The sequence below is a fragment of the Octopus sinensis genome, linkage group LG11, assembly GCF_006345805.1.
Source record: "Octopus sinensis linkage group LG11, ASM634580v1, whole genome shotgun sequence".
Lineage (NCBI taxonomy): Eukaryota > Metazoa > Mollusca > Cephalopoda > Octopoda > Octopodidae > Octopus > Octopus sinensis.
This window is the reverse complement of record NC_043007.1, coordinates 4,511,977-4,526,955: the sequence shown is the minus strand read 5'-3', so window position 1 is coordinate 4,526,955 and position 14,979 is coordinate 4,511,977. Positions and strand designations below refer to the sequence as shown.

Below are 14,979 nucleotides of genomic sequence, written 5' to 3'. Positions count from 1 at the left end.
AGTGTTTGTCTGTTCGTTATTACATTAATAATCAAACAGCCAGGTGCTATTAATGTTTGGAGGAACGGTGTATTTGTTTGCATACATCTAGCTTATTCTGGCAGTTCAAGATGGATTTCAGTTTTCTAATGCTACCATTGCAATATATCTTTAGGCACCGAACATTGCTCAACCAATCGTATTCTACTTCAGTAAATATGAATGGAACTTTTAATTAAACAGCGCATTAGATGATGCTAAGAAATGTATGCAACTGCAAATGACACCAGCACAACATTTGGTCTATAAGTTGCAGATTCTATATAGAATGACTGAGTAGTCTTCCTGCATTGTTAAGTCAGCGGTTGAACTGTAATACGTTTCAAGGAGATAGAATATTTTCATATTAGAAGAGTTGGTCTCTCTTTGAACCAGACTGCATAGACTATCTGCTGTTGATATAACTTGCTGTAGTTGACTAATGCCTGAAAGCTCTTCTCAAAGTGATCAAAAACTTAGAATTAAGCTGAAAGTTTTGCACTTCACGTAAGTTTGTTTTGTGACACAGGCATGGCCATGAGGTCAAAAAGGCTTGTTTGGCAATCACATAGTTTTCTGGGCTGAGTCCCACTGTATAGTCCACCTCAGCTAAATGTTTTCTATTGTAACCCCAAGATGGTCAGTGTGTGTGTGTGTGCATATGTGTACATGCATATCTCTGACTGTTTCTGTGTGAGCCTTTGTATATCAGTCCATGAGAGTACTTTCATGTCAAAACTAACTTAGCCATTCAATAAAAAGAGAATGATAAAATAAATGCCTGATTCAAATAAATACTGAGGTTGATATGATCAATGAACAAACTTTTGCAGGTGATATTCCACCATGGCTGCAGTTCAATAAAAAAAAATCAAACAAGGGCAAAACCACCATAACTTAGTGGTTTAGCAAAAGAGACTGATAGAATAAGTACTAGGCTTACAAAGAATAAGTTCTGGAGTCGATTTGTTTGACTATAGGCAGTGCTCCAACATGGCCACAGTCAAATAACTGAAACAAATGAAAAAAAAGACTCACCGAATTCTATGTCCATCAGTGAAATTAGTTGTCAAAAATGGGAGACAGGTAGGTTGGTATGTTCCTAAGACAGGTTAATATTTAATCCAGAGAAAAATTCATCTCCCATTTGCACAATACCATGAAGACCTGATGAATTCACCCCCTGGACATCAGCCCTGAAAGGCCATTTCTGGCTTAAGAATTTATAACAGAGCTTCTTTATGAATAGAATACCTGAATATGAAGAAATAAATTGAGGAAGCATCAAAATAGTGACAGCTCACCTGACTTGTAAAAGTTGTATTTGACACCTTTGTAAACCAGAGATATTTATATCATCAAACATTCCAATCCTTAAAAAGAGAAAAACAAAAACCCTTTTAGTAAAATAATTATGTTAATTTCAAATTTTGGCACAAGGCCAGCACTACAAAATGATCAACAGGTACTTATTTTATTGACTCAGAAAGGATGAAAGGCAAAGTCGACCTTGGTGAAATTTGAACTCAAAACATAAAGACAGACAAAAGGCTGCTGAGCATTTTTCCCGGTGTGCTAACGATTCTACCAACTCACTGCCTTAGTTAAACAATTGTATTAAAAGATAAAAAATAAAAATAAAATATTTACAAATAAAACAGCTGAAACAATAGATTGAAACTCACTGAGTCAGATTCATTTAAAGATATCCTTAATGAGAGATACAGAAGTCATTGAACAGGATGCTGCATTGTGTGGGATGCTAGCTTACCACACAAGAATTCAGGAAGGTGAGGAGAATCAGACAGACCAAATGAAACTTTATACATAGAAAAAATTAGACATGAACCAAGGTGTGGCCACCAGCAAATCCTGTGTTACAGAAGAGTTGCAATCATGAACCCATTGCTTGACTTGGCGTTTGGTTGCAGGAAATGCATTTTTTTATTTACTTCTATGTAACATGGGAGTTAACGGGGAAAAAATAAATTTTTGCATTCCAGAAATCCACAAAAATACTGTAACTCAGGGAGGGATTACCAGGAAATAGGGAAACGTCTGAAGCACATTTGATTACATGGAAAAATGCGAGGAAGAGAGAAATAATATTCTTAAGATTATAAACCTGGAAAATTACAGGACAAGTTATTACATCTGGTAAAATACAGAACAAGAACATTTTTTACTTGAAATATTGCAGCTAAGGATAAAGCTTCAAATAAAATATTTAGATTTAGAAAATATTAGCTTTTATTAAAACTAAACATTTTATTACAAGTTATTACTTCTATTTGTTATTACTTGTTTTCTACTAAAAATAATAAATAACTCAATTAAAATATCTTCTGTACTCTAAAAATTTCATTTTTTCATTATTAATTAATAATTAAAAATTTGAAAATAGATTATAAAAATATGATAGTAGTACATAATTAATTAGTACAATAAATAGAATAGTACAAAAATTAATCATATATTACAGTAAAATCTACCTGTAACAATAAATTCACAGTAAAATTTGCCTGAGTTATTGCCAAGTCTTCACATTTTTAGTCTTGACCAATACCTATTTTTCACAAAATGAATTTGCCTACCATATATACTATTCTACTTTGCATATAACTTTAGCTATATTGGTGCTTCTGGTTCTCATTTTTTAAGTATTCTAGTGTCTAAATATTTTAACAAAATGAGGTACCATTTTTCATAATAATGATACTTTGTAAATTAAAATTAAATAATTTTTAATATTCAAATTTTATCCTTAGCTGCAATATTTTAAGTAAAAGTTTTCTTGTCCTGAACTTTTCCAAGTGTAATAATTTGTCCTGTACTTTTCCAGGTTTATAATCTTAAGAATATTATTTCTCTTGCTCGCATTTTCCCATGTAGTCTATGTTTTTTCCAGGCTCTGCTATTATGCTAGATAATAATGTATGAAATGTGTCAATTAGCAGTGGCGTTGATAACTTTTTCCTTACCTTAATGATGCCAGTGACATATATTAAAATTCCTCTTATAGAAGAACTATTTTCATAAAAACATATTGAACTGTATTATCACCCTCAAATTTGAGAAACAAACACTCATAACTATTTTCTTTTAAAACTTTGTTGCGCAAGATTAATACCATGAAATTCCTTGAATTGAGCCCTATCATTTAAGCTTAATTACAATATAGTTTGTTATTAAAATAAAGAAAGTTAATTATAATTAAATCCAATTTTTTGCTTTACTTATATATTTTTTTTCATGATATTTTACCTCACAACATTTTTGATACAAATCTTTTTTGCATGGGGCCAAAACTATGAGATTCCTCATGTTTTCTTCAATCACTGAAGCTAAAATAAATATATTTTGTTTTTAAAATAAAAAAAAACGGTTATTTAGATCTAAACTTGATTGATGGCATTACTTACTCTCCTATAACATTGTTACAAATTTTGATGTAAACTTTTTTCTACTGGATCAAATCTCAATTTTTGTTTTGCTAAAATGTAGCTAGGGACCAGTCCTCTTAAAAACGTTAACAGTTTTCCATTTAGTTAAGAACTGAATTAGCAACAAGCTCTTAAAGATGCTGCATGTGAGCAAATTGCATCCTTAGGAATATTATTCAACTACTACCATAGTTGAATGATAAACTAATTTAAATATTTTAGGTTTTCAAACAGTTAACCTATTCACCTTTAGAAATGAAACATCTTTTTAAAACATATATTTATGCTGTTTTGGTAAATTTGATTTCTAATCATCATCAAGTGTTTTATTCTCAGATATGTACATTGTAGCAGACTGGATTTAAACTCAAAGCTTTTATTTCTAAAGTAAAAGTAATAACGCTTTTATTCATTAGGCCATGTGAAACAACATTACGTAAGCCATGAACCCACATCTATTCAATTTCAAATATCGTCTAATATTACATACACATCCAGGTATAAGATATTTGGTGACGAAGTAAGGTTAACCTTAAATATTAAAACAATTTTCATCACTAGAGATGACATTGTCTGAAAAATTATAATCTCAGTAACTCACAGCAAAGATTTAGACACTTGATCCAAATATTCTGAGACTTAGCCTCATTTTAGGTTTAAAAGGTTTACAGTATTATATCCCATGAGTACACACTACTGAAAGTGTGGGCATGAGTTCAAATCTTGTGAAAATCATTGAATTATATTTCAATACAGAAGGTATGAAATTCTAGTTGTATTGGCGAATAGGAACAGCAACCAGCCGTAAAAGCATTTGCTCTCACATGAAGTCACCCTCGTTAAAATGGTAGAGTGAAAGTGATGGAGAAAATCCTTTTAACATCATACACACAAATAAAAGATATATTCTTTTCTACTCTAGGCACAAGGCCAGAAATTTTTGGGAAGGGGGCCAGTGAATTAGATCGACTCCAGTACACAACTCGTACTTAATTTATCGACCCCGACAGGATAAAAGGCAAAGTCGACCTCAGCGGAATTTGAACTCAGAATGTAAAGACACATGAAATACTACTAAGCATTTTGCCCAGTGTGCTAACGATTCTGCCAGCTCGCCGCCTTTACACACAAATAAAAAAATATATTATCTGCTAAACTTATGAGAATGATGATGATGATGATGAGGAGGAGGAGGAGGGGAATTTGTAAAGCAAGTTATGAAATTTACCCCAGCACAGGATTGGCACTTGTTTTTATTGACCCTGGTGTGAATGAATGTACAGGTACCTAATTTAACTACTGCCAGATTATGTAATCCCAGCATGGTGCTACCTCTACTACTTCCCTTCCACCACTACCTTCTTCAGTCACCACAGTGATACCAAATACACTACAACATTACAGTGAAATACGAAATAGTAATAAATATACAACATAAAATGAATAAAGCAAAAAATATGTTGAATTCTAGGTTTGTAAATATACAGTTTATTTGTGTCTGTGCTTTTATATATGTGTATGTATAAGACTATTCTCATTCTATCTTTGTGTGCATGTGTGTATATATATGTGTGTATAAGACTATTCTTATTCTACCTTCGTATGTATGTGCGTGTGTATATATATATATGTGTGTGTGTGTGTGTGTGTGTGTGTGTGTGTGTGCATATATTAATGTATGTATGTATAGCCCAACCTTTGGTATTGTGTAGTGACCCTGCTGTGTTCCAGTTTTCCTGACAGCACAAAAATAACAAAAAGAAAAAGGTTCCACTCCCACCTAAGAGTTGAAGAGTTAGCAGTAGGAAGGGTATCAAGCTGTAAAAACAATTGCAAAAACCATCCAACACCATTCCAGCATGGAATGTGTGAGTGAGAGAGAGAGAGAGAGAGAGAGAGAGAGAGGAGGGAGAGTGTGAGTGAGTGTGTGCAGTTAAATTATGAAGGATATAATAAATATATGAAGGGTTCCCAAAGGAAATAATAATGATTTCTTTACATTGGCACAAGGCCAAGAATTTCAAGAAGAAGGATGGAGTAGACTGAATTGAATGTATAACTGGCTTTGTTTTATCAACCCTAAAAGAAGTGAAAAGCTGAGCTGGCCCCCACAACTCAGCAAGGTTTGAACTCATCTTAAATAATATTAATAATTAGTAATTGGAGATATAGACATATTGCAAAAAATAACAATTAGCAGGAGCTATAAATATTATTGTGGGGTCACATGGCCAAATGGTTAGAGCAGCGGACTTATGGTTGAAGGATTGCGGGTTCGAATCTAAGACCGGGTGACATGTGTGTTTATGAGCGAAACACCTAAGCTCTACGAGGCTATGACAGAAGGTAATGGTGAACTTCTGCTGACTCTTTTGCCACAACTTTCTCTCACTCTTTTCTCTTGCATCTAACAGTTCATCTGAGACAGACCGGCATCCCGTCCAGGTGGGGAACCTATATGCAAAGGAAACTGGGAAACTGGCCCTTATGAACCAGGCATCGCTTGAGAAGGAACAAACAACAACACATAAATACTGCCAGGACCTTCTTACATGGCATTTGTTAAACTCAAACATTCTGTATGCATGATTCCAAAATGTACCAAATTCTTTTTGAAGAAACGAAACATTTGAGCTATTCCATAAATCTGTTATAATAATAATGATGATAATAATAATAATAATAATAATGATAATAATAATAATAATAATAATAATAATGCAGTACCAGGCAGTGGCTCTCATGGCTTTTGATCTTAACTGATTGGAAGTGTTATCATGTACATTGTTTTGTCTTGGTATAAAAGATGGGCTACAGCAAATATTCTGCTCAATACCACAGATTTGCTTGTCAGTTGTTTGACCTTAACCAGTTGAGCATGTCCCTTAGTGGCTGACGATATGTGCATCTCTGATCACGAGCAGAAGTAGTGGGGGAGCATCATAGCCATGTGTTGAGAGGGATTCTTTGGGGTTTGAATAGTTCACCTCTGGAAACATGGGTGGTTCTTTCAACATCCTTAAATAAACCTTATTCAGAGACCGTTTGAGCGGGATGGGCTACTCAACCTGAAGAAAATTCTAACTGGGCCCCACCTGCAAGGTCATGTGCTGTTTATCTTGATATGAGATCACCATGTCGCGCACATATGGTTGTGATGCATGTGCCTGGTGTACCTTTATCAGACGGGTAGTCATGATGGGTATATTGGGCTTCGTATATTTTACCCCAGTGTCACTTTGATGGCATGAACTGCTCTCTCACTCAATAATAATAATAATAATAATAATAATCAGAAGAAGAAGAAGAAGAAGAAGAAGAAATGGGATCTGTCAGTTTGTTCCACACACACACAGTTGATTTTATTCACATTAGTGTTCTATCTACCAGCATCATATTCAGTGAAGATCTCTCCCCTACCTCTCTCTCTCACACACACACACAAAACATTTTGTTTTAAATGTAAGACTGCTAGAAACATAAATATATGTCTGGGAAAAATATACAAAAATAATTTATATTTTTGATATGAATAGCTAGTCACTATATCTTTTAACGTCTCTTCATCATTTTCCTCTGTATATTCTGTCTATTCTTTTAGCTGAACAAATTGACCCCAGGACTTATTCTTTGTAAGCCTAGTAATTATTATATTGGTCTGTTTGGCTGAACCGCTAAGTTGCGGGTATATAAACACACCAACATCAGTTGTCAAGCGATGGTGGGGGTACAAACACAGACACACAAACATATACTTATATATATATATATATATATATATATGATGGGTTTCTGTCCACCCAATCCACTCACAAGGCTTTGGTCAGTGTGAGGCTATAGTAGAAGACACTTGTCCAAAGTGCCACACAGTGGGACTGAACCCAGAACCATGTGGCTGAGAAGCACAGCCACACCTGCATCTGTATACTCATAATAACTATAAATGGCCCCTAATTCCAGTTGTTTGAGTTTCACATTTTCAACCATTCAGCAGGTAATCCAGGCCTGTTTTCCTTTGAATTTGCTGTTGTTTGAATATTTTGAAATATTATAAAAAAGTTATGAAGAAGACGCTTATCTTTGCTTTTCAAAAAAATTGAGCAAGTGACGAGCAAAAACAGCTGTTCAAGGCTCACATTTTTCATTTCATTTCTAGCTCTTGTGAGAATATTCCAAACAGCTGGAAACTCATAGAAACTGGTTACTATAAGAATCGTCCTCATAAAATTGCAGCATTTAAGTATTTTAAGTAATATTTTTAAAAAATGCGTGTGTGTGTGTGTGTGTGGTGTGTGTGGTGTTCATGGATACATATGCATAGAAAAATAAAAGCACATATACAGACACACACATACATACCCACTCATATATACTTATATATATATGCAGAAACACACACACACATATATATATATATATATGCATACAAGAACACATACACTTGCACATATATATATATATATGTATATATATATATATATATATATATATATAATATATATATATATATACATACACATGCTCACACATGTGGGTGTGTATGTGTGTGTGTCACTTCACAGCTCTGTGATCACAGGAAATATTGCTGAGCTGTGTCAATGTCTCTGAAGCCATTTCTCAACCAACAAATCATCTGGTTGCTGTGCACTTTCAAAATTAAGTGAAATGAAAACTCTCTTACTTGAAAAGCAGGTAAAGGTTGGTGGCAGGGAGAGCATCCAGCCATGAAACAATATTTCAGCAATATGTAATCATCTAACATATGGTAGTATGGGAGAGCAGAATTAAAAACGAACAAGCACATATATATGCATGCGCATGTGTGTGTGTGTGTGAGAAACATGAATGAGCTAAGAAAAATAACTCAGAGTGGCCACCAGTAGAATGGAGTTAAACAACGCAGACAAATGCAGGTCTATCAAATACCATACAACATAAATTCTTCATTTATTAATATTGTCTCTGCTTCAAGAAGATGTGTCACAATTACCATACAGCAATTGAGACCAGTTCCATATGAGAAGGTGAGATAATCTCAAGGATTAAGAATTTTCTGAAGAAGGATGAGAAATGTTAAGGACACATGTTTCTACCTCAGTAGCTGTCATCAGCATGACAGCAGTCCTACCCTATGTCCAGCAACCAAGGGGCATTGACATGTACAAAAAGTGTAGAACACGTTTATGGTCAAGATAATTTTCATAAAGTAAATGAAAATTAACGTCAATGCAAATGCCAGCTGACTGGTCCCATGCCGGTGGCATGTAAAAAGCACTATTTTAGCATGGTTGTTGCCAATGCTGCCTGACTGGCTCCCATGCTGGTGGCACATAAAACACATCATCCAAGCATGGCCAATGCCAGTACCGCCTGACTGGTTCTCGTGCCGGTGGTATATAAAAACACTCTTGGAGTGGTTGGCATTAGTAAGGGCATACAACTGTAGAAACATTGCCAGAAGGGATTGGAGCCTGGTATAGCCTTCTGGCTCGCCAGTCCTCAGTCAAACCATCTAACCCAAGTCAGCATGAAAAGCATACATTAAATGACGACGACAATGATGATGATGATGATGATGAAACAACTGAGTGTGACCAGAGGCATGTATTTGGACAAGTTTTCTGGTAAACTTATAAACATCAATGCAAATTCATGAATGGTAAATAAGAAGAAGTTCCGATAGTAATCTGTGGATGAAGGATTTCTAACAATGGAGGGTACATGTTTCTACCTGAGTAGCTGTCATCAGCATGACAGGGATGTATGTTGTGGTTTAACAAAGGGTGGGGTTAATGACTGAGGCCAGGTGTGAGGATTATAATGAATTATTTAGATAATGCATAGATTATTATTGATTCATTTCAATTCAAGTGGTTCTTGTTTCTTGGTATGTGGGATGTGAAGGTTTCTTGAAAAATTATTCCTTGTGGTGAAACTTAGAGGTTTTAAAAGCTGTCATTCTTATTTCTAAGTATTTAAGTTGGAGAGACTCGAATCAGGTCTGACAGATATGAACAATAGGTTTATATTGAGGGTATATATTGAGTGACTGGTGTTTTATGAACACACACACACAAACATACACAGACACATACACCACAATGCAGTAAAAATTGATGAGAAACATTATATGATATACATAAACGCATATATACACATGCATACATGCAGGCAGGATTTAAATTTGAGCTACTACTGGATGGAGTACTCTTCTTGCTGATCCCATCACTAATAATGGAACAGTAAATTATAAATACATGCAGGGTGTTTGGGCTAAAGTGGGCAGTTTGCATAAAAGGAAAAGGAAACACAATATCCCATCCAAATATAAAAGGACAGTAACCCCTCGCCATATCGTGGGTCACCTGTCGTGGTCCACCTATCGCAGTTCACATACATACATACAGGTATTTGTGTGTGTATGTATCATCATCATTTAATGGATGTTAATTAATAATGATGATGATCACACATCTGTATGTATGAGCAGGTATGTATGTGTACGCAAAGGAGAGAGAGAGAGAAGGGGCTTCCATGTTGCAGTCTGCCAAATTTAACTCACATGTTGTGGGTCAATTTCAGGTGAGAGTAGAACGTTTCCATGGTTCCATGGAGAGGGATCTAATCCAGGATCAAATGGCTGATGGTTATCACTCCAGCTTCTTGACTCCATTGCTTAGTTTGCATCTACACCACTATATACATACATACATACGAGCATGGCTGTGTGGTAAGAAGCTTGCTTCCCAACCACATGATTCTGGGTTCAGTCCCATTGCACGGCACCTCGGGCAAGTGTCTTCCACTATAACTTTGAGCTGACCAAAGCCTTGTGAGTGGATTTGGTAGATGGAAACTGAAAGAAGCCTCCAATAATGATAATTTACATGACTTGAGATGTTTGCCTTGCCTTAATGTTTGTTGTCCTCTTTAACAATTATATATATATATATTTTTTGTGTTGGTGTGTTTACGTCCCCACAGCTTAGTGGTTCAGCAAAAGGGACCAATACAATAAGTTCTGAGGATCAATTTGTTAGACTAAAGGTAGTGCTCCAGCATGGCCGCAGTCAAATGACTGAAACAAGTAAAAGAATAAAAGACTATACACACACACATGCATGCATACACACATATTACACACAAATAAACACGTACTTTACAAATATGCATGTTTATGTATGTATTTACACACACACACACACACACACACACACACACACATATATATCTGTGTATATATATATATATATATATATAACGGGAAAGTTTACGAAAATAAACAAAAGACGAAGGCAGGTGGAGTACAAACAAACAATGTATTAGTATGGCGCTCAGGAATAGAAATAAAACAAGTCTTTTACATTTCGAGCCTACGCTCTTCGACAGAAAGATACACAGAAAAGAAACAAGGAGAGAAAAAAATTGCGTGTAAGGGTTAACGATCCAACATGGCGTTATATATATATATACACACATACACACACATATATTCATATATATATATATGTATACATACATATTATATAATATATATATATATATATCTTCATATATATATATATATACTATATATATATATATATATATTATATATATATATAATATATATATATATATATATAATATATATATAAATACATATACAAACACAGAGGAAAAGAGAGAGGGAGAGAAGGAAGAGGAGAGCAAGGGAGATGGTGTAGATGTGGATAAGTAAGCAAACTCTTGTTGTTGCTTCCACTTCACCAGAATCCACTCAGGTTGAGTTTCGCCTCTCCTCACCCCCCTCACCCACCTCCTCCAAACCACACCTTGTTCTTCACCTTTCTGGTTTGGAATTACTAACTGCTGTGTGAAGTGGGAAGGTGCTGGTACCACTCACGTGTGTAGGTGGCAGCAGCAGCAATAGTAATAGTAGTAGTAGTAGTGATGCTGATATTAATTGTGATGATAGTACAGGCTATGGTATGCTGGTGGTGATGGTTAATTTCAACAGTTCTGATTACAATGATGGTAATGATGCTAATCTACTGGATGTGAATGGTAGTGGTAGTGGTTGTGTATGCCGGTGGTGTGGGAGTGGAATGGTTTGGAACGGAACGAAGGAAAAAAAATCATGCAATTTCTGTAACAATTAGTTTTAGAAATTTCTTTGGAGTGATTAGCTGGAAATCATAGCTTCCAGTTAGCAAATTTAGTGGAAACAATATTCTAGTGAACAGATCTGAAGGGTCTGGCCTGAAGATCTATTAAAAGAACCATTTGGAAGAACTACAGTCTATTTTGGAGATACAGCTCAAGGTTGCAGTCTGTTTCCTCAGCAGTTTTCTTCTTATTTATATTTCATTTATTATTATGTGTGTGCATGTGTAAATAGCTTGTGTGTGTGTGTGGCAAAGTCTGTACGTGATGTGTGTGTAATGAATACGAGTGGTGTAAAGCAATTTGCTTTAGAACGTGTGAGTGTGACTCTAAAAATGGTTTCCTCCCTACTTCAGATTTTTTCTTCACTTTACAAGTGCATATGCGTTGATTTAAGAGATGTTTTCTGCATATCGGTGCACGTGTGCATGTGTGTGTGCAACTATGAAAGGTAATTTTATTTTCATCTATACAATTGATATGTGTGTGTGTGTGTGTGTGTGCGTGCGTGTGTGTGTGTGTGTGTGTATGTGTGTGTGTGTGTGTGTGTTTCATCATCATAATCATCTTCATCATCACCACCACTGGTTTAATGTCAGCTTTTCCAATGGTGGCATGGGTTAGATGAGGCATTCTGAGGCAGTGTTCTACACTTGGATGCCCATCTTGATGCCGGTACTTATTTGTTTCCCAAAACAAGATCTTTCTTTTCGAATAGGAACCTAATGCCAATCCTTATCTCTTTGCCAAATAAGATATCATTTCACACCTCAGCACATCAAACTGCAGTCTGACATTTTGTTTAGGGAAAACATAAGCCTATCACCCCTGCTGAAACAGAATCATTGCAAAGACATGCAGAGATACATACATACACAGATATATAGACATGTGTGTGTGTGTGTGCATCAGCATCATCATCATCATCATCTTTATCGTTTTAACATCTATTTTTCCATGCCGGCATGCATCAGATGAGTGTATGTTGAAGCAGGGATTTTTTACTGCTACATACTCTTCCTGTTACTAATCTCTGTTTTCTAGTGGGTTAATAATCTCCCAGTCTATCAAAAAACTAACAGCCTGGACATGTTTTATGTAGGGAACTGGAAAGAAACAACACTGTTTAAGGAACCCTTTTTATACAAAGTTTCGTGCAACATATGAAGAGATGTGAAGAAGTCTGGACATCCAGATATCCTTTTGCGATGCTGTGCAAGTCAATGACGCTGACAGGAAGCTATTGTTTGCAAACTAGCAAGCAGGGTGGAAACACACAAATACACACACACATGCAGCCGTGTGTACGTGTGTGTGTAAGGATTTTTCAGTTTCTGTCCACCAAATCCACTCATAAGACTTTGTGGTTGTATGAACCTGGGGTTGCTGTAGAAAGTGCCATATTATGGGACTGAGAACAAAACCAAATGATTGGGAAACAAACTTCTCCATTGCACAACAAAAAAGGCTTCTATAAAGATTCTGTTTACCAAATTTCCCTCTCAAGACATAGATCTCTCATTTATCAAATTTTATTTTGCAAATGAGAAAAAAAAAGAACTCAATACATGCTGAAAAGTTTCCTTTTCAACCACATGGTTCTTTGCTTGGTGCCACTGTGTGATGTCTTGGGTAAGTGAAGAGTTTTCTAGCAGAACCTTTTGTTGACCAATGCCTTACGAGTGAAATTGGTAGCCAGGAACTCTGCCCAGACATGTTGTATGTGTGATATGCAAAGCAGCAGTGATCTAAAGTGAACAAACTGTAGATCAATTCAAATATGTCTCAAACCTGTAAAGAGGCCTTTTCACTGTGCTTTGCCATGGGGAAAGATTTCTGCTTTAGGCAGGACATGTTAAAACCACAAAAATCAGTTCAGATTATCCCCTATGGACAGGTAAATGCATTTCAGGCTTTTGGACTCCTTTCATTACTAACCAAGGCAACTCTAAACTGATTGGAATACAAAGAATGAACGAATGAATATGTGAATGCATGTATGTATGTATGCATGATTGTGTGTGTGTGTGTGTGTGTGTGTGTGTGTGTGTGTGTGTGTGTGTGCATGTGTTTTAGTAACCATTCTACATAAGTATATATACCAACATTATTTACACTTTTGGTGAGAAATCCTTTGTAAGGATGGCCAAAAATATTATTTAGAGAATGTCTAGTTGTTGTTGTTGTTGTAGATGGCGCTTTGGACACATCGACCATATTATTTGATTGCAGTGTCAGCAATACATGAGTAGAGAGTGTATGGGGGTGAGAGAGAGAGAGATGATACATCTTCTGAAATATTATTATTATCAATATTATTATTATTATTATTATTATCATTGTAAGGCACTGAGCTGGCAGAAACATTAGCACACTGGACGAAATGCTCAGTGGTACTTCACCTGTCGTTACGTTCTGAGTCCAAATTCCGTCGAGGTCGACTTTGCCTTTCATCCTTTCAGGGACAATAAATTAAGTACTAGTCAAGTACTGGGGTCGATGTGATCGATTGTCCCCACCTCCCCGCAAAACTCCAGGCCTTGTGCCTATAGCAGAAAGGATTATTATTATTACTATTACTATTACTATTATTATTATTATTATATTATTATTATTATTATTATTATTGTTATATTGTTATTGTTATTATTATTATTATTCAGTAGCTTTATTTTTATCACATGCTTTCACTGCAATACCAACCACAGCTCTGTGTGCCTTGGGTATGTGCTGTGGTTTGTTGTGATGCTCTTATTTTCACTGGATTGAAAGTGTTTTACATAGGATGTGTGTGGTGCCTAGTAGTGTTGTTTTCTGTATGTTATATTTATTCATTAGTCCTGGTATTTTTGTTATGTATTTGCTTTATTATTATTACTATTATTATTATTATTATTATCATCATTATTACTCTATGTTATTAGTAGAAATTATGGAAACCAAGATAACAGCCATTTTTGTATTGTTAGAGATTTGCATTTGGTTTAATCCATTGGTGTTCATAAAGATTTTCAGAGTTAAAGTTTCCACTTGATTGTTTGAAAAAAGTCTTAACGAATCTCAATACATAAATTATATTAATCTAATGAATATCTGGAACAAGGTAAAAATAGCTGTTGTCTTTGATTTTAGCATTTCTATTAATGGCATTCTCCCATCGTTTACTATTTATATACTTGTTTATAACTGTATATGCATGCACATGTGCACACATGCATAAACACACACACACACACACACAGTTTATTAGGTGAGCAGTTTACAAAGTTAACCATCCAATGAAGAATATACCAGGGTCTTCTTCCTGAAGTACTCAATACTTTATTTTGTTACTGTAAACATTGTTATAAATAAACACAGGAATAAAGACACA

General features: G+C 35.3%; 1 long non-coding RNA gene across 1 annotated transcript in view; it reads right to left on the bottom strand.

The window, feature by feature from the left end:
• The window catches only part of LOC118765302, a 114,329-nt gene extending 112,932 nt beyond the window's left edge, over positions 1 to 1,397 (bottom strand). The window contains exon 1 of the long non-coding RNA XR_005001141.1: positions 1,323 to 1,397. This is a non-coding gene — a long non-coding RNA (uncharacterized LOC118765302). The remainder of the gene's footprint in view (positions 1 to 1,322) is intronic.
• Between the last annotated feature and the right edge of the window lie 13,582 nt (positions 1,398 to 14,979).